This window comes from Panthera onca, chromosome A1, assembly GCF_046562875.1.
Source record: "Panthera onca isolate mPanOnc1 chromosome A1, mPanOnc1 haplotype 2, whole genome shotgun sequence".
In the NCBI taxonomy this organism is placed as follows: Eukaryota; Metazoa; Chordata; class Mammalia; order Carnivora; family Felidae; genus Panthera; species Panthera onca.
Window position 1 is genome coordinate 187,834,874 of NC_138339.1, and position 27,217 is coordinate 187,862,090.

Sequence of the window (27,217 nt, forward strand, 5' to 3'; positions counted from 1 at the left end):
TGGAAGGAGTCGGCAGAGAGCCCTGTGGAGGGAGAGGGTGTGGTCAGACAGAACGAAGATCTAGCCAGCTCTTTTTCGGCTTTCTCAGTTGCTTTTCTGCAGTTCCGTGCATTGTGGAAGTTGAGTCGACACATAGCCTGTCTTGGGGACAGTACTACAGAGGTCTCTGCGTGAGACAAGACACTGGATAGTAGATATGGTGGAGACCCAGAGTCTCCAGGAGCCAAAGGAATAAATCGCAGGTTCATGAGCTGCAGGATTCCCAGCCAACAGGTGGATTCAAGACATAGCAGAGATGTGTAGGTGCCAGCCAAGGACTAGCCAGCCTCCACCCTCCTCTAATGTCAGGAAGCCACATTCCCCTTCCCTTTTATTTGTGGAGGCTGCATTTGGTAGAGAAGAGTATCTGACAGTCTGAACCGAGATGAAGTGACAATAAACACAGCAACCCTGCCACATGGTCTACGGCATGGAGCAGATCTCTGGGACAGTTAGGCTTTTCATAAACCTGGTGTTTCTTCTTCCCTAAAGTCTTGGTTCCTCTCATATAGCATGGCATACGACATACAAACATGTTTACAACAAATCTGCTTGGGAAAAGAAGGAGAAAAACATTTAACAAACCCGTAGGATGCCTGCTCTTTTCTATAAGAATATTCTGTTTATTCCTATTTGTAAGAAGAAATATTTATTACTAATGGAGCGCATTAACTAAAGGAAACATTCGTGTTAAGAAAGTCTTTGCTAGGAGGGATTTACTGAGATAAGGCCTAATTCTTTAATTGCCATTAATTTGTATCTAATTAAAATAGGGACTAAAAAGTACAGTGAGTATAAGTGAAGGAAATCAAGGTGGTGAAAGATCTGGAAACCCGGGGGAGTTCCACCGTAGAATATAAGGCAGTAGCAAAAAGAAAAAAAGTGACAACAATAAACTGCCGCCACGTGTGTGTTGATAAAATCAGCAAATCAACATAAATTTGCTTTAGAATTCTAAAGTGTTATGGAGAGCTAAGCTCTTTCTGTCTTATCTTACTGTAGGTAGCTCCAGGGGACGTGGTCAACCCAATGGGTCAAACTGTAAGGGGGCAGGCTGCATCATCATAGGTAAAATTGTGGGCTTCCTAACAGTGGAATGTGCTACTCTGAGAAACAGAAGCTGAAAGTATTCAAGGAGGGGACAGATCTGTCTTGCAGGGTGAAACCAGGTGTGTGTGTCATGACTGTTTAAAGCCCCCAAGTCTCTCCTGCTCCAAGAAACCATTTCTTAACTTTCTCAGTAAAGAATTTGTTCAGTGTGGGTCTTTTCTGTCTGAAATTAAAGATGCTAAACGATTTACTCCAGGGCGCGTGTCTGGTAATTGGTGGGTTTTATGCCTGTGAGGACAGCTGGATGGAGTTGCCTGCCGTTCAGGGTATGGGCCTTGGGCCAGTGGCTGCAGCCCTACCTGGAACCACACGGGAAGGGCGGAACCCTGAGCCGAGTCGGAGATTCCAGGGCCAAGCCGTATGCGCATGAAAGTGGGAGAAAGCGAGGGGCTTAGGGGACTCCCACAACCGAACGAACTCCCGGACGATGAGAGCTCAGACCTGGGGGACGTGAGCAGCTTCAGTTCAGACTCCTGCCCACAGTCCTATCAGGACAAGTCACCCAAACCTCAGAGTGAAGCCAGTGGGTCGATTTGTAGTTAAAATGAGTGGTGCCCATGGTAAGGAGAAATAATACAAATGAAAGATAAGAGATTTATTTTATTATTTTTTTAATTATTTTATTATTTATTATTTTATTATTTTATTATTAAAGATAAAAGATTAATTTTTCCTGTTGAAAATAAGGGAAGAGATTTCCCTCCTCCCCTTTTTTCTCAGAGCATTTTCCTTAGAAAACTTGTAATTGGAGATACTTTCTCATCTGTTTGAAATATATGAGAATCCTTTTTGAAACCTGGATAGGACTTTTGTCAGCTTTCTGAACAGGGAATGTCTTTCTTAAGGACTAAGGAGTCCTCTATTTAAAATGTAAGCATCAAGGAAGACAGCACCCCTAACCCCCAGCGTCTGTGCGTAATGTCCACAGTCGCCTTGTTCCAAGTTCCAAAACTACTTCCTGTCAGAGATACGAGAAGTTTCTTTTTTCTCTAGATAAGGCCACTTAGCCAACACGGATGGTCACCCCAACTACCAGGTGAAGTTAGGATGAACTACTTGTGACAAACGGCCACTGTCAAGTCCTCTGACTTGAGGGACTAGTTACTATTTATTTTGAGAACATGTATGTAATGGGTTGTGTCTGCTTGGCCACATAAGGGGGTCACTTTGTTTTCTGCAGTCTTTCAGCGGATTGCCTGTGATGCTCATCACATTGTGGCTTAATGCTTATTCAGTAATAAAAGTGGTTTTTTTTTTCTTTCCTACCTTTGTGGAAAGGTTTTCTGTGTTGGAAAAAAATGTTTGTCTTTTAGTTACATTTTCCCAACACCATTCTGATAAATTATTAAGTATCTTACCTATTCATCCTGTATTTCTATACTGCCATAATCTCTCACTCCTTCTCTTCCTCCCTTCCTTCTCTGTCTTCTCCTTCCTTCCACCCCCTTCCCTCCCCAACTGTTATTCATCTTTTCTTATTTTCTTCTTCTTTTTCTTTCCCAATTGGCATGTAAGCCTATTCTTCCCCAGTTTAATTATTCTGTATAGATGGGATAGTACCTTTATGAGAGGATATGTATCAGATTTTTTTTTTTGAAGTGACAAGGTAGACTCAAACAATTAAAACATTGGTTTTAATCCAAAATATGCTTTTCTTTGCAGGGAGAAAATTTGAGGACTGGGTCCCCTGAGGTTTAACCTTGAGAATTCAGAAGAAAGGTAGTTACCTGATATCACAAAAGAAGATACTTATTTGAAGAAACTGGTAACCATAAAAAGTAGGAACTTCTAATTTGGAGAGTCATTAGGTTGGAAATTTTAAAATGCCCTTAGTGTGGTTTAGTATAGTACAGTATGATGGTATATTATTATATTATAGTATAGTAGATTACATTACATTATAATCAGTCCTATACATGTGTGTGCATCTATCTATCTATCTATCTATCATCAGAAGCTATTTTATTTGTCCTTTTTGGGATGGCAAAAACGTTCATTTGAATCCTGTGACAAATTCCATGTGCTTAGCAAACAGGGGAAATGCAAATTATTGCCATTGTTCATTTCTAAGATATTATTCTTTGGTTATAAGCCTACCCAAAGAGCATATTAGGAAAACAGTCTATTCAAAAGTACACATTAAACGAAAACACAGAACCTCTATAACGATTTAAGCAAGTGATATTATGATTCTGTTTTACTGATACTATGTAGGAATTGGTGCCTACCAATTTAGATTCCCTAAATCTTTGGTGGGAGGAAGATCCTGGGAGGAACTTAGCTGGGAGGAATTTAGCTTAGCCTAAAAATCAGCACATCATTTATGTCCCTGAACTTTTTAATAAGCTATAGCAGCAGTATTTCCTGATTGAATACTCTCCCTTGTCAGTATCAATAAATACTTAACCTTTTGAAGCCAAAATGTGCAACTGAAGTAAACAATGAAATATCTCTAAATTCTCTCAGAAGGTTTAGACCCTGACACTGTTTGCACAATACCGTGACTTAATTTCTGAATGTTACCTTTGTCACCCCTGATATTTTGACCCTGTCCTTGCCAGAGAGCCGTGAAGCAACTTCTAGCTTACAAATAAATACAAATAAAATCTCACATTTTGCATAACCACAGATAGAATTCCACGTTGGACAGCACTATTAAGTACTGTCTTAGGTCTACCAAAGATTCTATTTTTACCACAAATTCAAAGCTATCCGGTGTTACTTTTCTTAATTAAGCTGGGCTGCTCTCACAATTCAAAAAGCTTCATTTTTTTTTCCTGCTTAAATTAAACTCCCTGTGCAATGCAGTGACCAAAACAAATAATCTATGACCTACAAACAAGACACTTGCATTCCCTGAAGAATTACGTTCTTGTTTCCTCTAGGTTATACATCTTTGAACCTCTCTTTGCTGTAACGACCTTCTGGTGCTCATTAGCATGCTGATTACCATTAACACAGCTATAATGCAGCAATTTTCTTGGTGTATGTCGAGGAGAAATGCTCATCTGAATGCAGTCAGGGGACAAAATTAACTGCATAAATCTACAGCGCAAACTGGATCTCGTCCAACTTTGCATGCGTCGTCTTTTCTCTCCTGGCTGTGACATCATCAACCAGATTCCCACTGACGGCTTAATAAGTATCTCAGGGCTTCATATTTAATTTCCTTTCATCTCCGTATATTACATTTCAACTTAATTTCAAGAGTGCCTGACCACCTTATTACCATGTCTCATAATATATATTTACCTTAATCTTTTAGCTATGCCTCTTAATGGCTCTTTATGAGATTCATATCTACTTTACTTTTCATATCTTTTTTTAACATTCATATCTTTTTAAAAATATAGGCTAATATGGTAGGATTTCAGTACACACACACACACATTGACACATTTATGGAACTCAACAAGATTGAGGTATGTAAGCAATTTGTATTTTAGGAGGGAAGCAAGATAGAAGTAGATGAATAGTCATCAAAGGTAGTGAACTTTTAAAGGCGAGAACAAAAGATGTATGAGATCTGGGGGTTTTTCTTGCCACTTTCACATTCACCCAATGGTTCGTTAACAACACTGGTCACCAAGTGTGAATTGAGGATTGCTCTCAGTTTGCAGGTTTTGAAGCTGACAGGAAAGCTCATGTGACCCTTTGAAATTTTTTTCTGGATTGTTCTTCAAGGGCCGTATTTTAAATATTATAACCATTGAACAAATGGCATGAAGAAGATTATGAAATTGTGTTTCCTTAATGGTTACACGACTAGCATGATAACAAATGTGTCAGAGTCAAAATCACTATTAAAATAAAGTAAGATTTGATGTGATTACAAAAGAAATCAGTGTGATTTATCACTCTAAACAGGGAAGAGAAAGTTATGTGTTTTACAATCAAGAATGGTGTAAAGTTCAAAATAATATTCTTTACAAACCATAAACTGTGGCAATTTTTATTTTTAAAACACGAGATAAATTCTACTGTGTGCTTTTCCAGTTTAAGAAAGCAGACTGAGAACCATTCATTTGCTGCCTTGGGGTGGTTAAACTCACGATGAGTATCCTCCTGGTAGTTTCCCTAGGACTTCCCAGCATGGAGGGAACAGATGAAAGCATAGGGCAAGGAGAAATAGACTGGTGCCACTTCTCATAATGCACTCTGATCCACTCTTTATCAGCGATATGAACAAAGTGTTGTGGACGCTCATGGAAGGGGAGATTAATTCTGACCCTTCCCTGGGGGAATAGAGTTGAGGGACATGACTCAGGGAGTGTGGGATGGTGTTGAGGAAAAAGGAAATATTTGAATTGAGTTTTGAAGATGGGGTAGAATTTCATTATGCTACAAATGGTAGGGAGAAGAGAGCCTTCTCCTCTCACCGTGACTGTTACAACCATAGGAGTAGAGTTGCTGAATGTCAAAGTAGGAAAGGACTTTAACGATCCATTCTCTGCTGCTCACCCCCCACAACTTACAGGTGAGGGTTAGCACTACCTCTCCCTGCTTGTGAGATAGGGGATAGGCCAGTATGTGTGTAAATATATCACTAATGCAATGAATGATAAACTTTCTAATATTCCCAGTTTTCATTTCATACAAAAATAAAAAATGGTAGGGGTGCCTGGGTGGCTCAGTCAGTTAAGCCTCCGACTTCAGCTCAGGTCATGATCTCCCAGTTCGTGGGTTCAAGCCCCACGTCGGGCTCTGTGCTGACAGCCCAGAGCCTGGTGCCTGCTTCCATTTCTGTGTTTTCCTCTTTCTCTGCTCCTCCCCTGCTCACTCTGTATCTCTCTCAAAAATAAATAAACATTTAAAAAAATTAAAAAAAAAAAACCAGGAACCTCGGGGCACCTGTGTGGCTCAGTCAGTTAAGTGTCTGACTCATGATATTGGTTCAAGTCATGAGTTTGAGCCCCATGTTGGCTATGCTGGCACCGTGGAGCCTGCTTGGGATTCTCTCTCTGTCTCTCTTGGCCCCTCCCCCCCTCAAAATAAATAAATAAACTTAAAAAAAACACCCAGGAACCTCAAAAGATAAATGTAGCTTCCCAGCATTTCTGACTGATTCCCAAGTCACCTCTCATCTTCTTTAGCAAAATAGTTCAACAAATGCCCACAGTATCCTGTACGCAATCCAGAACACCCCAGTAAATTCTTTGCCACCAAGATAGTGGTACAGATTTGCTCTGTGGTAATCAGAAATACTGTGCCTCAAACTAAAACTCTGTGAATGGGTATATGTCTAGATTGTGAAATTTCAGCAGTCAATGCTTATCTTTCTACGTATAACCATTCAATTATTCAGTCATTCATTCAACATCCAACATCCGTCCATTGGATTTCTGTCTACTATATTCCAGTCACTCTGCTCAGTATTGGAGTTATAAAAGCGTGCCACAAACAGTTCACATTGAGAGGCACTGTAGAATGACAGGAAAAAATAAGTCAGGATTTAAATGCTGGCTCTGATATTCAACAGCATATTTCTCTGCTTGGGTTGCCATAACAAAAGCTATAGACTGGGTGCCTTAAACAACAGAAATTTACATTTTCACAGTTCTGGAAGCTGGAGGTCTGGGATCAGAGATTGAAGTGCTGATGTGGTCGGTCCTGGTGACAGCTCTCTTCCTGCCTCGCAGACGGCTGCCTTCTTTCGGTGATCTCACATAAAGGAGCCAGAGCGAGCTCTCTGGTGTCTCTTCTAAAAAGGGCACTAATCCCATCGTGAGGACCCCACCCTCATGACCTCACTTAAACCTAATCACCTCCCAAAGGCCCCATCTTCAAATACCACCACACTAGGGGGTAAGGCTTTGACATACAGATTTGGCGGTTGGACAATTCAGTCCATATCAGCAGCTGTGCCACTTTGATCAAAGTCCATAACCTTTCTGAGAGCCTACCTGCTCCATTAGACAGTAAAGACAATACCTCACACATTTTAGATGACTTGATAATAGCATAAGGCAGTGTACGGGAAAGCCCCTATTATAGACGGCACCTGATGAACAGTAGGGACTGAATACATATTAGCTTCATTGCTCTTTTCTCCCTCCTCCTGTCCTGCTAAAGACCCCTGATGGTTGGAGTAGATTAGAAGAAAAAAAAATGGGGCCAAGAGAAATAAAATGGCAAGTCAATATCACAATGCTTTCTGATTCATTCCATATTAGCAATATGATAAAAAGTAATGTAGCTGCTCATGGAAGAGAGAAATAATTCTGTTTCTGCTCTCTGGAGATAGTGAAGGACACAAGAGAGGGCTGTGAAGTACGTAGTATCCAGAAGAGAGGAGAAGTTTGGATTAGGTCTTGGATGGAGTAGAATTACCCTAGGGTAAGAAGGTGGGAAAGACATTCCAGCCTGAGCAAAGGCATGAGTGCAGGACCACACACGGTTCGGGCGGGGAATTTGGTGTGACAGGGCCGCCGGCGCCTAAGGAATTGCAGCACGCTTTGAGGGGACTTGCTCTTTTCCTTCAAAAGATCCTCTATCATTTCATCTTCTCATGTCGCCAGTATATCATCTACAGGGAAGAAAAACCTATTCCATATATCACTGAGTACAAATTGGGAAACCCACAGCATCCTGGGTTTGGAGTTGCAGATATAAATGGCTTCACAGGGACTTCCAAATGCAAGGAGGCCCTTGAAGCAAGTCTTAGCCTCCTGTGAGGCTCCACTGAGCCTCTGAGCAGCTGCTAGTATATGTCCTTGAAAGGATGTCTTATTAAGGAAAATCCTTTTGCATACAGTCCCAAATGCTGAAGCTTTCCTTTTCCAGATTAAAAAAAAAAAAAAAATCCTTCATTTCACAAATAAGGACCAAAGTAATAGAGTCTCTTACATTAACACTCAGGATATCAGATTTTTCTTCTTAAAATAAAACAAAATAGAACCCTCCCTCCTTTTTTTTTTTTTTTTTTTACCATAATGGAATTGCATTTCACTTTAAAAACTCCAGACTAAAGATGAACAAAGAACAAAATAAGTCATCTGCGTTCCTATTACCTAAACATGGTTAATGTTTAAATTCTAAAGAGAGTACACTCTTTAATCTTTATTTTATGCAGATAATATTTTACTTTTCTAGGTCACTTATAATCTGTTTTTATCAGGTTTTATTGGAAATTAAGTGTTTCTCCAATATAATTGTGATGGTTACTTAGTATGTAAGGTTGAGCTATAATTTGATTTAACCAATTTCATCTTCTTGTTCATTTAGCCTGCTTTTTAAAAAAAAAATTCTGTGATATATTCCGATAGTTTTGAATGTTGCGTAAACACTCTTTAAAGATAGAGTCCTGGAATACTTCAATTTACAGGTATATACATTTTAAAGGCAGTTGATAAGTGATAACCACAAAGGATATACCAATATAAAATTTTACCAAACTTTTTATGAGAATTTCTAGGTCCCTATATTTTTGCTAATGCTGGACAGTAGTATTTATTAATTACCTATTTGATATCTTTCTTTTTAAGAGTAAGGTTTAATAATAGGGAGGGACTACTTGAAATAGGGTGAGACAGGTAAAGGGGATTAAAAGTACACTTACCATGATGAGAGCTGAGTAACGTACAGAATTGTTGAGTCACTATATTGTATATCTGACACTAACACAGCACTATATGTTAATTACACTGGAATTAAAGTTCAAAACTTAACAAATTAAATATATTTTTTAAATTTAAAAATAGGGAGGATTACTTGAGTTTTAGAAAAGGGAGAACTGGGTAGAATGGAAGTCAAGAGAAAGATTTTGAGAGTCCCAGGAGACATTTGCCTAGTTTCTGTTTTTGCCTGGAGTTGGCCCTGAGTTGCAAGATGTGTGTTCTGCACTTAATCCAAAAAGTCATGATATACTTTAAATATTTAGAGTTCTCAAGCAACAAAACAAAACCCCCCAAACTTTGGAAACTTTCTCCATTGCTCTATTTCTCTGCAAATATACCCTTTCTTTCTCATCGTGGTTGCCTCTCCTATTGAAGCTATTAAGGACAAGTAACAGTGCTCGGGCTTTGGCATCTCTGCAAGGGGTGTCGGGACCCTCTGCAGAGACCGCTGTGAAGGGGGCCACAGAGATGCCTCCTCTGCAAGCGGTATTGCCTGTTGGGGTTGGCAATGTTAAGTTTTTGTTTATTTGATGACTCAAAGAAACTAGAGTTTTCACGGGGAAGATTATTGACATGATCATGAAAACAAAAGCAGGAAAAGAATCCTGTTTTAAAAGCAATGTTTTCAGGAAGTATCACCTTACTCACTCATGGTTTACTAAGTCATAAACCTGGAGCTGAGGATACAGAAAAGGTTTCTGGTTTGAGGTTGCCCTAAGTTGTAAATAGTTAAGAGGACTGTGTATGGCCTAGTGCAGTATGGGGAAAGGACTGGTTACAGGGTAGCATAAGGTAGTTAGGGTGCTGGCTGGAGACAGAGAGCTGAGTTAAAGTCCACTTCCATTGCCCACTAGCTGTGTAACTTTGGCAACTGGTATTGTCTTCCTATATCTCAGTATCTTATCTATAAAATAGGGATAATAAAAGCCTCCACAAAGGGTGTGGAGGTCAAATGACACGCCTGTACAGTACTTAGCAAATGTCTAGATCATAATAAGTGGGGCGCCTGGGTGGCTCAGTTGGTTGTCAACTCTTGATTTCAGCTCAGATCATGATCCCAGGGTTGTGGGATAGAGCCCCGTGTCTGGGTCCATGCTCTCTCTCTCTCTCTTTCTCTGCCTCTTTCCCCTCCTCTTTCTTCTCTAAGATAAAAATTTTAAAAAGGTAGGTGGTCACCGAATAGTAGATAGTTGTAGCTAAGAGTCTGATAGCCTAACACACATGCTAACGATGTGTGAAATGAAGAGGCTACATTGTGTTTACTCTTGCTTTATAATTTTTAAATGTCCACAAGTAATAAAAACAAGGAGAGCAGTAAATGCACACAAAAGTCTTCACACCGAGGAAAAGATACAACACAAGTCATTGTTCTGCTAGCACACTGAGGGTTTTTTTTTTAGCCCATTGCAACCAGAAAATTGATCTTGGCTGGGGCAGAACATACCAGCAGTATTTTTTTTTTTTAAGGACAGGTCTCAGTTCCTATAGGCTCCTTGGATTGAGATGAGAGACAGCTGATCTCTTTTTCTAGGGAACAGGTAAAGTGATATCAACCAAACAATAAATTTACAAATAGGCTTTATCTATTGGTATCTTGGGAAAGTGAGAATTCTGGCCAAATGACAAATCAGATCCTAGAAAATGAATCCAGACAAAAAGACTATTTAAGAGGAGACTGGAGACAACTGATGTGCAATTCAATGATATTTATCTCTAGATTAATGAGTCAAAGTTGTTGAAGATGGTGTTATAAATGGCTAGACACCAAAGTTCCTTGCTTATCCTTTTTATTCTCCCCCAGTGTCTAGCAAACTTCATACATATAGGTGCTCAAGAGCTACTCATTTCTAATTAATTCAAATGCATTAGGTTTTATTTTGTTACCATGCCTTTAATGCAATATGCTAATACTTCAGTATAGAAAGAGTGGAGTATTATGTATGTACCAACCAGTTTAATGTTTAATTCCAGGAATGGGGAGTTGCTTTGATCAATAATCCATTCTCCAAAGATGGTGGCTAACATTTTATCAGGTGGGCCACACTCGGGAGACGGCTACCTTAAAGTGTGTAGAAAATGACCCATATTCCAACTGACACTTGGGGTGATATTAATTAACATAGTGAATGTCAAGAATGAGTTGCTCTAAATGAAATTAATGGCTTGTTATTTACTATGTTTAACGTCAGAAATGGGTTCTCATCGTGAAGTAGGAAAAACATGCAAAATGGCTAAAATATTTACAAGATATCCTTCCCCTGCTCTGTTCCTCTTGCACGAACATGGATTAAGAATCCAACAAAAGGGGCACCTGGGTGACTCAGTTGGTTAAGCGCCCGACTTCAGCTCAGGTCATGATCTCACAGTGTGTGGGTTCGAGCCCCACATTGGGCTCTGTGATGACAGCTCGGAGCCTGGAGCCTGCTTCAGATCCTGTGTCTCCCTCTCTCTCTGCCACTCCGCCACTCTCTCTCTCTCTCAAATATAAATAAACATTAAAAAGTTTTAAAAAAGAAAAAAAAAAAGACTCCAACAATGACTGTAGCTAAGATCTTCAGGTACAAGATATGATTCCCCAAGTGGCCCTGAGGTGCTGGTTTAGGACTGCTGCTCACCTGATACCAACTATAAGAGTAATGGGCACCTGCTTCAAGAACACGGTCACACCTTGCGATTGCCTGAAGGCATACCGAGGTCACAGAACAGATTGCCTGAGGTACACTGAGGCTTTCTTGCTAATCAATGCTTATTTGACATATGTCTGTATGTGCAGCAGAATTGGGCTTGGGGTGGGTTTCCTCAGTAAAGCTGTGTGTGCTGGTGCAGCAATGGAATCCTCACCCACCTCAGATTTCTTTGAGGGCTCCTCTTGCCTACCAAAAGCATCTAAGAGCTATGCATGACCAAACCAGTTTAAGTAAAATTCACAGTGCTCTTGCTTGCTTTGTCCAGTGGTCTTTTTATTACTTCCTCTGATTTTTGGAGGAGATTTTGCTTTTCAGGAATGTTTAGAGCAGATCATACAAATCACTCCACTATTCCCAATCAACATGGCTATTAGATTTAATGTTTCAAAAATTCTGATATTGTACTCTCTTTCTTTCCTCTGAGTATACTGGGCCCAGTGACATTTGCTTATAATGGATGTGGAATTTATTGCCTTCAATTTTCCCCAAAGGAAATGTTGGTAGAGGGGGAGAAATGGCTTTCCCTCTCTGTACAAATGCTATGGTGCAGAGATAGAACTTGTTATATGGTCCGACGTGGGAGGAAGACCAAGGAAGGGACAGAGGGATGAGCATAGTGCTGGTCATGGGAGAATCTGGAGGGGATAAGATGTAAACTTTCTTCTAATAATAATAATTTTTTTATGGAGATGATTTACTGAAGGCTCAACATGCGTAAGGCAATGTGCTAAACTTCCAGCACAGATTCTGATATAGTTTTTTAAAATCTCTATGAGGTGGTTATTACTATCATCCTCATTTTACAGAAGAGACAACAGACTGAGCTGTTAAGAAACCTGTTCATAAGTGATGGTGACATAAATCACACCCAAGTCTTTCAGTTTCTAAAACTTGTAACTCTGCTACTTAGTTGACTGAAAACACTCCTCCAGCTCTCCAGATTTTCCATTTTTATATGCATTCAAGAATAGAGATTTCTACTTACTTTGAGACAATTCTATACACTTTTACACATATATTTTTGTTTATTTTATATTCTTCCAGTAATTTAGTTACTGAATCCTATACTTGCTTCTGCTGATATTTGCAAAGTTTCGGTGACCCGGGAAAGGAAAGGAAGCAAGTTTCCCATTTTGGCGGGGGGGGGGGGGGGGGGGCGGTGGGGTACCGTCATTATAACACCTTAACACAATTTTGAGTATTTGAGATGAGCTCCTACTTGGAGAAATGGTAAGAGCAGATTATGTAGATCATTCTTCCATCCCCAAAGTGGATGAAAGTATTTCCTTTTCTTTCTTTTTTTCAAAAGGAAAATGGGAAGTTCATGCCTATGATAAAACTACAGGTATCACTCGCTTTTCAAAACTTCCCTTTATACAACTTTGCTTTTTGAAAAAACTTCTTTAGTACCTGTTTTCGCTAATCATGAGAAACCCAAAGAGGATTTTCGCTTTTTTTTTTTTTTTACAAAAAAGACACACACACAAAAAAATTTTAAAAGCATTCAGTGTTTGTTTTCCAGTGAGCTGTCATAGAGGCAGTGCCCTCCCCAGGCAGCAGAAAGCAGACCTGCCGAGCTCCTTCCTTGGGAACTACACTCGATATCTCAGCATCTCAGAATCAAGAGCTCTGAGCTGTGTCTGTGAGCATCTGTGCTTTTTCTCAATTTATTATGTGGATCTGCTAGCAAGATGTGTCCTAAGGTATCAGGAAAGTCTAAGAGAGGTTATTTTTGGGGTATGAGGATGCTCAAAAACTTTTCCGTATAAAGGCAATTGCTTCTTTGCTTTATGACATTTTGGCTTACCAAAGGTTTCATAGGAACGCTCTACTTTCAGATACTGGGGGGAAACCTATATGAGAAAACACAGACAAACATAAAGAAAAAGAAACAATAATAATACTATCACTCAGATAACACCATGATTAAGTTTCTGAAGTATATATCTTTTGGATTGTTTTCCCCAATACATATATGGTAGCAAAATAGAATCACATTATACAACCTGTCTCTTATTAACATTTAATAAACATCTTTCCAGGTCACTAAATATCAACATGTGAAATATATAGTATTAATTTAAGAATTATAATGGGTTTCAACATCATTATCTCCCCCCTCCCCCAACGGGAACTCTTAAAATCTTTTTACTCTAACTGTACTGGGAGGATATGTGTGGCATTGTTACCCAAGAGAAAATAAAAGCCGTTTATCAAATGCATCTGTACTATTCTCCCAATTTCAACAGGAACCACAGCATTTTCAACAAAAATATTGATACAACTTGAAAATCGACTTCTCAGTGATCATCCTAGACAGCATAACTGAGGCTATTTGATGCTGCTATTGTGTAAATTTTGTTACATTTTGTTCTGGGAATGGGGTCAATATGGTCGTAGATCGAAGCCTGGGCACTTTGGCAGCAGTGAAATCAATGCTGTTCTGCATTTCCTTTATCAATATGCTCTGAAGGATCACACTTAGACCCAACTCTGCATTCATGTTGGTCAACATTTCTCCAAAAAGTGGCTATTAACTCTTTGATATCTGATAGGAATAACCAGCAGCATGTCCCTCCTTCAAAGAGAGAATTATAAACTATCAACAAAAGAATCATTATTTTATTTCTTAGATCTCTAGGATACTCTACCCTTTTTCCCCTGTTTGTGAACCTGATGGTTATGATTGTAAATCTTAAGAAACCAATATGCAAATATATTACACTACAGTCTTTTAAACGACACTACTGATGATACTCAAATAAGGCAGGTAATTCACAAGTAAAAAAAATCAGAAACTAACCTCAAATCAAACAAGAATACCAAAAAGAATTCAAGGTTTTTATTCACCAACTTAAAAGGAAGGCGACGGCACTTAGTTGATCTTGCTTTTTGCTTGTGTTCAGTCTCTCAGGCCCTCCTCAATTTTCTGAACCAAGAGCCACTAGAGGGAAATAGGAAGTTGAAACATATTAATATGTCAAAGTGTGGAAGGTGAGTCTCAGCATTCCCATGTGGATGTGTTTTGATTTCATGTCGATTTGCTTATTTTCTCTCTTACGTGGAGCTTCAGAGGCTAAACCTGAAAGTGCAGAGATCCTGACTGAAATGCTAAATTACTCCTTCAGTGGCTATGATTTAACATAGTCGAGTACTCCAGCCTTTAAAGTATCCATGGTGGAGGACAGTTTATTTATCTGTTTGTTTTTAATTCTCAAACTATCACAGACTGACATTTTGCTAAAGTACAAAATCATGTTCTTGGTTGTCATGGTGATGCCAAATTGTTATAAAAGTTTTTATGCTTTTATTCTCCATTTCTGTACCTGTAACAAACGGTACCTGTAACAGTACTGGTCTAGTGGATTGAGCATTAGTGTGAAAGTTTAGAGACTGGTACTAATCTCTCCTTGGAGGCCAAAAAGAAGTTCAAATGACCCAGTTAGATTATCTAACTTTTCTAGGACTTTGTTGTTTTCAGGCTTTAAGATTTTCAGGATTGTTTTAGGATCATAAGAGATGTTAGTTTGCTATATATATTTTTTTTATTTCAGGGGCTAAATGGTTTTGATTAAAAATGTTTCAAGCTCTGTACATAACCTGATGGGAGAATTTGTTTCCAGCTCATTTGATAACTGGGGGCAACTGCCGTGTATCTGTTTTCAACATTTCCTATAGAAATTCATTTCTTAACTGAGCTGCTGAGAAGAGTCATTAATAAAACTAAGAATACACACATACTCATGCACACAACACACACACACACACATACACACAAATAATATAGTCATCATAAATGTGTATGACCATTGGAGAGGATTGGAGTAAGAAACCTGAATGGACATGAGATTGATTTTGTCTTCTTTTAAATTCTTGTAGCTTTTTCAAAGAAAGGTGAATTTTCTCACAGAGGAAATGACTTGAGGATCCTAATTATGCAGATCTATTTGTCTTCCCTATTCTGAGGCATGGACCATTGGAAAGGAGAGGTATGGCTTAGGTGAAATGGGATTATTATAGCTTGCAGTGGGATGTTTTATCAAATTTGGGGAAACCTCTTGAGCATCCAAAAACTTTTTGAACCCATTTCTAAGACAAGGTTATAAATCCGTGAAGTGTTTATTAATATGTTGCTCCTGGGATGTTAGACTTCCGTGTACCATCACATTTCCTCTTCCCAACTTTCATGGCACTCTGTAAACAGGCAGGAAGTTTGCCTATGCTGAGTCAGAAGAAAAAAGGTGAGGAGACCCCATCCAAAGGCATCAGCAGCCAAACAGATGTGGTAAGAATGATGTTTCTGATGTTACAGGCACCTGCCTACTGACTCCCAGAGTCAGGAAAACTGTACCCAGAGAGTTCCTCTGGAAATGAGTCAAGTGATCCATGATGGGAGAAGCTGATTTACTCATCTAAATTTAGGCAGGAGGCACTGAAACTACCCCCACTCATCAAGGTTTATGCAAGGCCATTATAATATTTTCACATTATCTCTCCCTTTATTAATTCATCCAGCAGTCTATTTGCTTTTTTTGGCCCAATGTAGCCCATTGAGCAGACATCTTAATTGAGCTGTTCATAATGACGCCCAGATCTTTTTCGAAAAAGGTGCCAGCTAATTCAGAGCCCATCAGACCCATTAGTGTGTGGGAACTTTAAACTGTCTTTTTCAATATGCATTACTTTGCAATGAACTATTTGGGAGTGCATTGGCCATGCATAAACCAATCAATTTCTCTTTTCCTTTCTTTGGGAGTACCACAGAATGACCCAGTGTTTCAGTGAGCCTTAAAAGTAATGTTGTGATCTCACAGTTAAACCAACTGGCCAAATTTCAAATCTTCTTTCTTCTAGGACTTCCATTTTTGAAGTTTGTTTGACTATGAAAACTGTAAGGTTTTTATTTCAAGCCAAAGCTGTATTTGAAGTATTTTTCCTTTTTTACCTTAAAAATATCTACCTGAAAAAAAGCCTCAGAAGATTTCTATCAATCTCCAAAGAATGAAGGATGTTAGAATGAATACAAATCCCGTGTAGAGGAGATAAATTTTAATATTCAACCAGGATAATGGATTCCATAATGGAAACCACATCAAATATTCTGTATATATTTGAATATAGCAAAGCACTCTTTTGTTTATAATGTATGATTTGAAATTTATTGAAATGAATTGGAATTAAAAAAAAATTTCAGGGGCTCCTGGGTGGATTAGTTGGTTAAGCACCTGACTTCAGCTCAGGTCATGATCTCATAGTCTGTGAGTTCAAGCCCCACATCCGGCTCTGTACTGACAGCTCAGAGCCTGGGGCCTGCTTTGGATTCTGTGTCTCCCTTTGTCTCTACTCCTCCCCCCACTCATGCTCTATCTCTTTTTGTCTCTCAAAAAGAAATAAACGTTAATTTTTTTTGATTCTTCATCAATAATCTTGAGAATTTAAGACTGGAAGCAATCTTTAGGGTCCATCCTGCCAAGAAATATAATTAACTTAAGTTTTTCTAAGGAGATGGGCATCTAAAACATTATAGAAGAGGGAGAATTATGTTCTGTGATATGATGACTCTTTTTGCTCCAATCTGTATCCTTACTAATATGAAGTGAAAACCAATCATAAAATTTGGTTCTCTGGAATGTGGAATATTTAGATTAATTATAAGGTGAACCTACCAATTAAGCCTATTATTGTTTTAACCTTGGCTTGAGAATATTTTAAAGCTACATAGAAAATAATTCAAGAGTTTTCAAAATCATAATGTGGTTATCATAGAGATAAAGTTTTACTCTGTGTGGAGAAATGGAATTTGGCTGTGACTCTGTTGACCCTCATACTACCACCCACCAACCCCTATGTCTCAATGCCAGCTCGGTTTTGTGCTTTCCCTCATTTTCACAAAATTATACATAAAAAGGAAATGAAATACTGATTATGGGATGCTGTTGAATTAGTTAATTCTGATTGACCTAGGACCTCAATATAATATGGTAGTAGCAATTATATACATCACTATCCATAATGATATAAAACAGCTAATTGTATTTTGAGAGTAACTTTTTCCAGGCGATATATCAAGTTCACTAGAAATCATTTGATTCTTTATAAAAGTAATTTAGACTTGAAAGTGGCAAAAGAAAGCCACTAATATTGCATGTGCCAATGACATATAATGCCGGAAGTCCAAATGTAATTCATCAAATTCAGACACTCCTCTGTAATCACCAGGGACTTGTGATTGCCGAAGGTAATCAAGTGAACAGTTGCTTATTGGCAAAAATTTCTCTTGGAGGATAAAAGCCAGATGTCATGCTCAATTGGCTATTTAATAAAAGATTTTGGTGGGGCGCCTGGGTGGCTCAGTTGGTTAAGCATCTGACTCTTAATTTTGGCTCAGGGCATGATCTCATGGTTTGTGAGTCGAGCCCTGAGTTGGGCTCTGCTCTGATAGCGTGGAGTCTGCTTGGGATTCTCTTGCTTCCTCTCTCTCTGCCCCTCCCCCATTCATGTGCTCATACTCTCTCTCGAAGTAAATAAATAAACTTAAAAACTTAAAAAATAAATAAATGACTTTAGTGATAATGATATCAGTTTTACACGTTGTCACCATTTTTAAAGTCAAATTTGGTGTACAATTTATGTACTCACATTTTCTGATGTTATCAATTACCTACAGATCCCTGGATCCTCTCAAACTCCCTAGAGAATGACTGACATTCACTGGCATCAGTGTTATTGCAAAAGAACTAGAAACAAAGACAAAGATATATAATGACTTTTCAATGATTAATTTATTTAAATAAATATCTATGCTATAATCTACATAATATCGATGCATTGAGAACTCACAAAATTATATGTGAAAGGGAAAAACACTTTTTTGTGATGACATATTGGTACAATTTTACCCAACTTAAAATTGTAGAATTAAAAAATAGAGTAGGTGGAGAATTTTTTTTCTCTTCTACTTTCTTTTCTTTATATTGTATCTATAGGAGATGTTGGATATTAGCTGATCCTGTTATAGGAATCATTTCACAATATATGTAAATCAAACCATCACGCTGTATGCCTTAAATGCATGTTGTGGTATAGGTCAATTATTTTTCAATAAAACTGGGGGAAATTCCTTCTGATCACTTTAGAAATCAATAATGACCTCGTAACGGTAATAACTCTTTTGAGTGTCTGACAAAAAAAGCAGCGTATTTTCTGGAAAAGGAATAGTTATAGGAAATTTAATATTCATGATGATGAGGAATGGGAGAAAACTGAAAAGTTGCTTATTGTAATTACTGTAGCAGCACAAGAGATGGCTGGACGATCAGAGCAATGGAAAGAGCAGTCTTGATGCAAATGCTGTGTAAAAAAGGAAAGGTACTTTCGTAAAGGACACCCAAAGTTTGGGTTGTAAAAACCAATGGGAACAGTCAACAAAAGAACTAAGTCCATTAATGCATGGTGCAGAAAGGCCTCCAGCCATACAGGAATGCAAAGAGTAGCATCATATTTGCACAAGGACATCGATTCTTTGGAGGTGTGTATACTCTTAAAGGCAGTCTTTTTTTGTATCATAAAAAAGAAGCCCAAAGCAGCACATAACCATAGTTTTGAATTGAGTCTGGGATTGATTCTTTACCATTGTCTTTGAAATCAACCTGCTAAATGACTGAGTGCATACAAATGATCACAAGAAATCTTGTAGTCTTGATCTTTACAGATATTCAACCAACTTGATGCCTCTAACTGTGTTATGTAGAGTAATGGAGGAGCATTGAATTGACTTAAACAAAGTGCCCCTCAGACAGAACAAGACCATCATGACAAATTATTTATTGGAAAAAAAGTGCTGGAAAGAAGAGGCCTATCTTGGGCTTGAGTCCCGATAGGTGGTAAACAGATGGTTTATGAGACTGTGCCATTTGTGCCATTTTATAAATACTCAAATAAAAATGTCTTAGGAATGTTTTTAAAAAAGTACAATCTAAGAATCCATCATTTCAATCATGAACACACATAGGTGTTCAACACTTTTACGACAAACCAGAAATATAGGCAGACTGTTTTAATGTTTCATGTTCTTAGCAGTCAAGTCATTTGGGGAATAAAAAAAATTAACATCTCATTAATGACTCTTGCAAAAATGTGGGTTATTAATAAATTTTTATTGGGGAAAAAAAGGCATCAATGCAAAGAACAGTCATGCTATAGAAAATGTCTGATGCCTGTTCAGGGTTAGGCATCTTCAGCCCAAGAATCTTTTTTTTTTTTTAAGTTTATTTATATTTGAGAGAGAGAGAGAGAGAGAGAGAGAGAGAGAGAGAGAATGTGTGAGTGGGACAGGGGCAGAGGGAGTCAGAGATAGGATCTGAAGCAGACTCCAGGCTATGAGCTGTCAGCCTAGAGCCTGATGGGGAGCTTGAACTCACAAGCTGTGAGATCATGACCTGAGCCAAAGTCAGAAGCTTAACTGACGGAGCCACCCAGGTGCCTCTTCAGTCTAAGGATCTTAATCGTTAAGAATATCTGAGTTGTCCCTGGAGTATGCCCTCACTCACCTAGCTCAGCACAAATGTCTATGGAACAAACTACAACAACATGTATTTCATTCATATACAGAGCAGAAAGAAAGTAGCTGGCATAAGCCAATAAAATCAAAATTATAGAAAGGAAAAATAAGGAATAAGGAGAGTAAGTTTGATGCATGCTAAAGTAAGAAAGATTAAGAACTAAAGGAATGTCATAAGGAAAAAAATCTTCAAATTTAAAAAGGCATATTTTAATCTCCACAATATAGTTAGGATGTGCTTATTAGGAAAGAAGGCAAAACGGATCAGTGTAATGGGGGAAATATTTCAATATTGTCCTATGTGTGAGTGTGTATGTATGTGTGCACACATGTATTTAAATATTTTTAATCAACCTGATCGAGTATAATTTACATGTAAGAAAATGCACGTATGTTAAGTAAAGAGTTCAATGAGTTTTGAAAATATATATCCCTATGTCATCCCCATACAGTCCAGATATAGAACTTTTTTTTTTTACCTTAGGACTTGTTCCCTCCTTACAGGCAGCATCTGGAGAAAACTGCTTTGAGAAAAGGAACAAGAAAGCATAAACTCTTCAGATAGAGTTTTGTAAGTTTTAATAGAAGCTATTGGTTGAGGAAGGAATTTTAGGCTCAAAAGCTTGAGCATTGGAATATGAGAGCTGAAGTTTCGCTTAGCCAAACAATAGATTTGGGAAGAATGCTGGGTGAGTTTTCTGTAAGTTCATGTTACTCTTGCTAAAAATTTCTTTTGTCTGTGGAGATGGAGGCAAGTCAGAAAAGCAAAGATTTAGCCTGTTTGCTTCCATCTTGTGGAGCACAAGGGTGGTGGAAAGAGCTATGTGGTGGTTTTCAGCATAGCGGGTCAGTTTCTCCAATCTCTATCAGTACTGAGTGAGGGAATCCAAATGCTTCTCTGACTCCAAAAGAGGAACGAGTGCCTGAGAGAAGGACTGTGGACTGGAAGCAGAGAAGGCAAGGGGCGCTGGAGGCTGATGGGAACTCGGGCATCAGCAGAGGGTGCTGAAACAAGGGTGATGTCAGCTGAAAACCAGGAATCTGTCTCCTACTTCTTTCCCTGTAGCCCAGCTGTGATGTTTCCCAGAACATAAATGGAGCCTGGGGAAATCTTGAAATGTCAGAAAACACCAATTTAGCGGTGTTTGACAAAAATTAAGTACTCTGTTACCTGGGGGAATGAGGTTCAAAGCAGAGATTAGATTGAGTTTTAGAAAGTAACAATCTCTTTTTATGGACGTCTACCTTCTGAAAAATTTGTATCTACTACATAAGCAGAATAAATAAATCCAATACCATATTGGAAACTAAAATTAGTAATGAATGGATATAGCTCAACTATATTGAGTAACTGCATCTGCATGGCACTTGAGAGTTGACAAGTGGTTTCATGTACTTAATCTCATTTGGTCCACTCAATAGCCTGCAAAGTAAGCAAGCCAAAGACCCTTCCTTTACGTGAAAATAGAGACAGCTATAAAATATCATCCCTGGAATATTCATTGATTCAATTTATCCAAGAAATCACTGAAATGCCACAACTTACAACCTACTTTACTTGCCATCTTCCCTGGAGTGCATTTCCAAGAGGCCGTGAGGGGTATGGGACAGGGTCATAAGGACATGATCAGGAGTGACAGTGACCCTTGGTAGGCCCACAGAGTGACTGTGCTCACAAATAGAAGTAGACGTGGAGGGTGAGAAGGGTACCAGAGTGAGTTCCTGAAAACTGTTATGTTAACATTGCAGAAAGGAAAGAGAGCTCAAGTTAGTGCCATCCTAATCCCTGCTGGCGGTAATTAAGGTAGTGTGGAGAAGGAGGAATGGCTGACAGATGTAATAACCTTACTTATCTGACTCAAGAGGCTACGGAGGTGTCAGTAGCCCTGGTGGTGAGGAAGAGCCTGGGCCAGGTAAGAAAAGAGTTTGGAGAAATGAAACCAGTTCTAGAGACTGATTCTTGCAAATGGGGTGGCATTCTTGAGCCTGGTCCGGAGTTGGGTTAAGTCCAGACATGAATACCTGGATAAGGCACGTGCCATCAAGGAGCAGCTGGTACCAAAGGCTGCCAGGTGGCTGCTGTGTCCGCTCAGCATCAGCTCAGTTCCTGGCCGGGATACGAGATTCATCCATGCAGCTCAGGGAATAGAACAGAGTTCCAGTTCCAGCTGCACCTGGAGGATTGGAGGGAAATGAAGGCAGAAATCCAGTCTGCAGTCTAGGCCAAGGGTGAGGGAAGCAGGGAAGGAATAACAGAGATGAGGTTTAGGTCAGCAGGACCCCTACCTTGCCATTGTGGGCTGAAGACTGGCGCTGACCTTCTGACCAGATCAGGATGACTGTGGAACTCAAGGGACTCTATCCTGCAGATGGAGGTCATTGGCAATTGCAGCAGAAAGGTCTAGAGAAGACAGGATTGAACATGATGGCACGGGTACAGCTAGAATTTGAGCTAGTCTGCCAAGGAAAGCCCAGCCTAACAGGATATACTAGTCATCCATTGGACATACTGCTGAGACATGAGAGCTAATTACAAAATAATGCTTTGACCGGTAAGCTATTCATTAAAAAACTAAAATAATTTTAACCAGACAGCCAACTGGTTTTGATAGTAACTTGTAACTTTAGCAAAAGTTCAGCATATAAAACTTTTTCCAGATACATAGCAGGAAATGTACAATTTTCTAAGCTAGACTCAGGAATGACATAAACAGCAAAATCATTTCTGCTTACTTCTATCATATATAGAAGAAAGTGATCTGTTGGACTGTTGATCTGACCAGCCTTGTCTCATAGAGAACTAGCCAGGTGAGTCCCATGATTTTGATTTCTCTACTAAGACCTTATATCCTATAGTCAATTTTAGTAGGGCTCTAAGAGAAGCTTCCAGGAGCACCTCTTTTCTTTTCTTTTCTTTTCTTTTTTCTTTTCTTCTCTTCTCTTCTCTTCTCTTCTTTTTTCTTTTCTTTCCTTTCCTTTCCTTCCCTTTCCTTTCCCTTTCCTTTCCTTTCCTTTCCTTTCTTTCCTTTTCTTTTCTTTTTTCTTTTCTCTTCTCTTCTCTGTTCTTTTCTCTTTTCTTTCTTTTCCTTCCCTCTCCTTACTCTTTAATTGAGGGTTTTCATTATCCATGTGTGCAACAAAAAATATTAATTTTGGAGAAATGGGAGGAAGATATTACACACTTATAACACCTACAGCATATATCAGTCACTAAACAGCTTTAGGAACACCCAATGCCCCAGATGATGGATCTTTAATTTCACTTATTCCACTTTTCAGAGCTTTTTTTGAACCAGATATTCTTTAAAATGCCTTTGTTCCCTCCCATGTAGCAGAGATAATAAAGATAATAAGAGAAGAATGAACACCCGTGGGATGTGTGCTGTGTGCTAGATACCCCTTGAGGTGCCTTACAAGGATTATCTTCTTTCTGTCTTCACAGCAGGTGAAGGTTAAAGCAGGTACTGTTATTGCCCTCATTTTACTGGAATCTAGAGAAACATGTATCCATTGAATTTTAGATTTGAAAGACAAACATATTAATAAACATGTAGCACTGTTTTCCCATTAGCTCTCATGCCACACGAGTGGTTCACACGAGTAAGACACAGAAGCCCAGTTCAGTTAAGTCAGTTGCCCAAGGGAATATTTCTGTTATATGACAGACCGGGGATAAATGTACGTTACTTCACGTTCATTTATGTTCCAACCACACCATAGATTCTCTTAGTTATAGTTAAAAAAGAAAAGTAGTACTTAAGAAATACAAATACATTTTAAGAATGAAGTCAGTTATGACCACCAGGATTAAGTAAATAAAAATCTGTTGAAGCTGCAATATATGCATGTGTATGTGGGTTTTGTGTGTGTGTGTGTGCACGCGCATGTGTGTGTGTGTGCACATCCATATGTATGTATATATGCCTTTAACAAAACCTCAGCAAAGAAAATAGAAGAATGCATAGAGATCCCAAATCCTTGCAAGCTTGCCAGACTTCCTGATGACCAAGTTTGTGTCAATGGTTTGGAGCCACTTTGATCTCAGCTCCTACAGAAGATCCGAAGAAGGTACTTATTAAAATTTCATAGGTCATAATTAATGATCCCACTCATAAAATTGCTTCTAATAACTCTGGCTCCAGATAGACAGTTTACCTGCAGGGAAAATTTTCTTTGCAGCAACACACGGAAGATCATAAATTGGCCTGGCTCAGTAATTTAGTGGGTCTTAGAGAGCTCAAACCTCCCTCTTTCTAAATCGATGATTTCAAACTAAGTTTACTGCCACCAGAAATTGAAAGCTTGTTATATACCTGCTTTCTAAATCTACTACCGGGGCCTGAGGTCTTGAAAATTCAAGGAAACTTTCAATTTCCACCTCCTGTTGCTGTTTTCCCACGTCCACACCCTCCTGCCTGTGCGTCCGGAGTCTAGGCTGTAAGATATACAAGGTGAGCGGGAGAGAAATCTGCTTCCACATGCAGCACAGGGTGGGGATCAAGGAAAAACTGCACCCTTTTTGGACAGAGAGGACCTTCCTTCCACCCACTGTGTTGTCGTCTGTAGTTCTCCAGCTCTTTCTTTTCACCCACCTCTACTATTCCACCTCAAAAAGCCCCCACTCTTCCCCAACAACAGTTCTTTAGTTGCCAACGTACCGTTGAGCTAAGAAAAGCATTTCATCACCATGCTGGCTTCCTCCCACCTCTGAGTGTTCTTTGGTCTCTTCTCTACGGTTGGAGAAAAACGACGTACATAGATAACGTGTTGGTTTGACTATGCTGTTCAAACACCTATCAACTTTAATATGTGATCTTGGAATGCATAGAGGTAATTCTATTCTGGATTAAAAAAAAAGTCACATTTTAAATTTAAAAAGTAAGGCTCACTTGTCCATTTGACCTTTCTGATTGTCTGCACCAATTCTCTTACATTAGGGATTGTTGACTGAACCTAATATTTTATCTGAAATAGTTTTAAATCCTTCACAGAAAATTTTTTTTTTCATGGCAGTGCAATAAAATCCATTAGTTGCCAAAAAAAAAGGGACTCATTAAATTTTCTTTAAATAATAGACCAGTGGGGCCCCTGGGGGGCTCAGTCAGTTAAGCATCAGACTTCAGCTCAGGTCATGATCTCGCGGTTTGTGAGTTCGAGCTCCATGTAGGGCTCTGTGCTGACAGCTCAGAGCCTGGAGCCTGCTTCGGATTTTGTGTCTTCCTCTCTCTCTGTCCCTCCCATGCTCATGCTCTGTCTCTGTCTATAAATAATAAATAAACGTTAGAAATAAATAAATAATAGACCAGTGACACACCTTACCAAAAATGTTGACTTGCTTTCCCAAACCTCATGGAAATAGGCTAAAGGGAGAGGGGGGGAAAGATGTTAAGTACAAGAGTGATTCTTTTTTAGTTTATTTATATGTTTTGAGAGAGAGAAAGCATGAGCAGGGGAGGGGCAGAGAGAGAGGGAGAGAGAGAGAATCCCAAGCAGGCTCTTCACTATTAGCACAGAGTCTGACATGGGGCTTGAACCCATGAACTGTGAGATCATGACCTGAGCTGAAAGCAAGAGTTGGATGCTCAACTGACTGAGCCACCCAGGTAACCCAAGAATGAAAATATAATTCATACGTGGTTATTTAAACTTAACCAATGTTGTCAATAGTGTATTTTTGCTTTGCCTTGGGCTAGATGGAAATGGTAAAATTATCTCCAATCCAATCAGCTGGCACCTGCCTTTCGTGGGCGTGAATAATGCCATGCTTAAAACTTGATATGACAACCCATCTTGTGTGGACTTTGAACCATCACCACTTGGAAATTATATCTCAAGGAACCAGAATCAAATATGACACATCGACCTGATGTGGGAAAGGGTCAATAGCCCATTAGTGGTTCCCTAGAGAATGTGTGTTATAAGTGACCTTCTGTTTCTGCTGCCACTCTTACCCAACTGCATCAAAGCTGCTTGGGGAAGAGACAAACTAATCACTTGCATATACTAAATTTGCTGCAGGCAATTGTGTGATAAATTGTCCAATTTCACTAGGCAAGGTAGCTTGTAAAAAGAAAGAAAATTCAGTCTCACAGTGTATAAAGTCATTGCATGGTCAGGTCTTCAACTGTAATGCAGGACTAAATGTATCTACGTTTGTGGCAACCTCTCCAACTTGCTGGGGGTGCGGTGTATGGAAGGTATAACTATTATGATAATTTCTCCGTACTATTTAGAAAACAGCTGCCAGAAGAGTCTCCCTTGTCAGAAAGATTTGAATATTTTTAACTAATATGTCATCTCATTGATTTGGGGGTTGCACTTTTATAATTGTGTTCTTTGAAGAAACTGAAGCATGGAGTATGAACCCTAAGATGAAGGTCAATTTGGGATACACTGTGTGACGAATCAACCTCACAGCTTCAGAAACATCTTTCATCACCGGCTTTAAAAATATGAATAGTAATTTGGGTGTTAAAAATGATGATATAATAAATTCTACTGGCTGATCTAAGGGTTAAGTAATTGAAGCAAATTCTAGTGGTGTTTCGGCTTACACAGGCAGACAGTTCAAAAGCATATTTAAGTTTAATTTTGGTTGCTAATTTTGTGCCAGTGTTTCTAGGCAACAATGCTAGGGATATCAACTTCTTCTGTTGGCCAACTCTGAATAGATAGGGAGCAGGCTATTAAGTGGGATTAGAAAATGGAATCATCAGAGGCGCCTGGGTGGCTCAGTTGGTTAAGCATTGGACTTCGGCTCATGTCATGATCTCATGGTTCATGAGTTCGAGCCCTGTGTCGGGCTCTGTGCTGACAGCTTGGAACCTGGGGCCTACTTCAGATTCTGTGTCTTCCTCTCTCTCTGCCCCTCCCCAGCTCGTGCTCTGTCTTTCAAAAATAAATAAACATTAAAAAAAAAAAATGGATTGATCATACTTCTTATCATCCCTGTTTGATCTTGGTCCTATTTCATTAACTGTTAGTTCTTTTCATGTCTGGAGTACCTCAGCTGTTCTTTGCTGAATAGTATACCTCTCCAAACCAATTATATAGCACATACACAGGTGCTACTCCAAAAAGGGATGTTAAGTTCATTGGGAACTGGGTTAAATGCAGTGAAATGTATCGTTTCCACAGGACTTCTCAGAGCTTTGATATACTAATATGCATTGCAGCTAACCAAGAGGGATAGATAGTATGCAGCA

At 39.1% G+C, this 27,217-nt stretch overlaps 1 pseudogene; it reads left to right on the forward strand.

Moving 5' to 3' along the window:
* Window positions 1–22,347: 22,347 nt before the first annotated feature.
* The window catches only part of LOC144614136 (small ribosomal subunit protein eS4-like), a 29,059-nt pseudogene continuing 24,189 nt past the window's right edge, over window positions 22,348–27,217 (forward strand).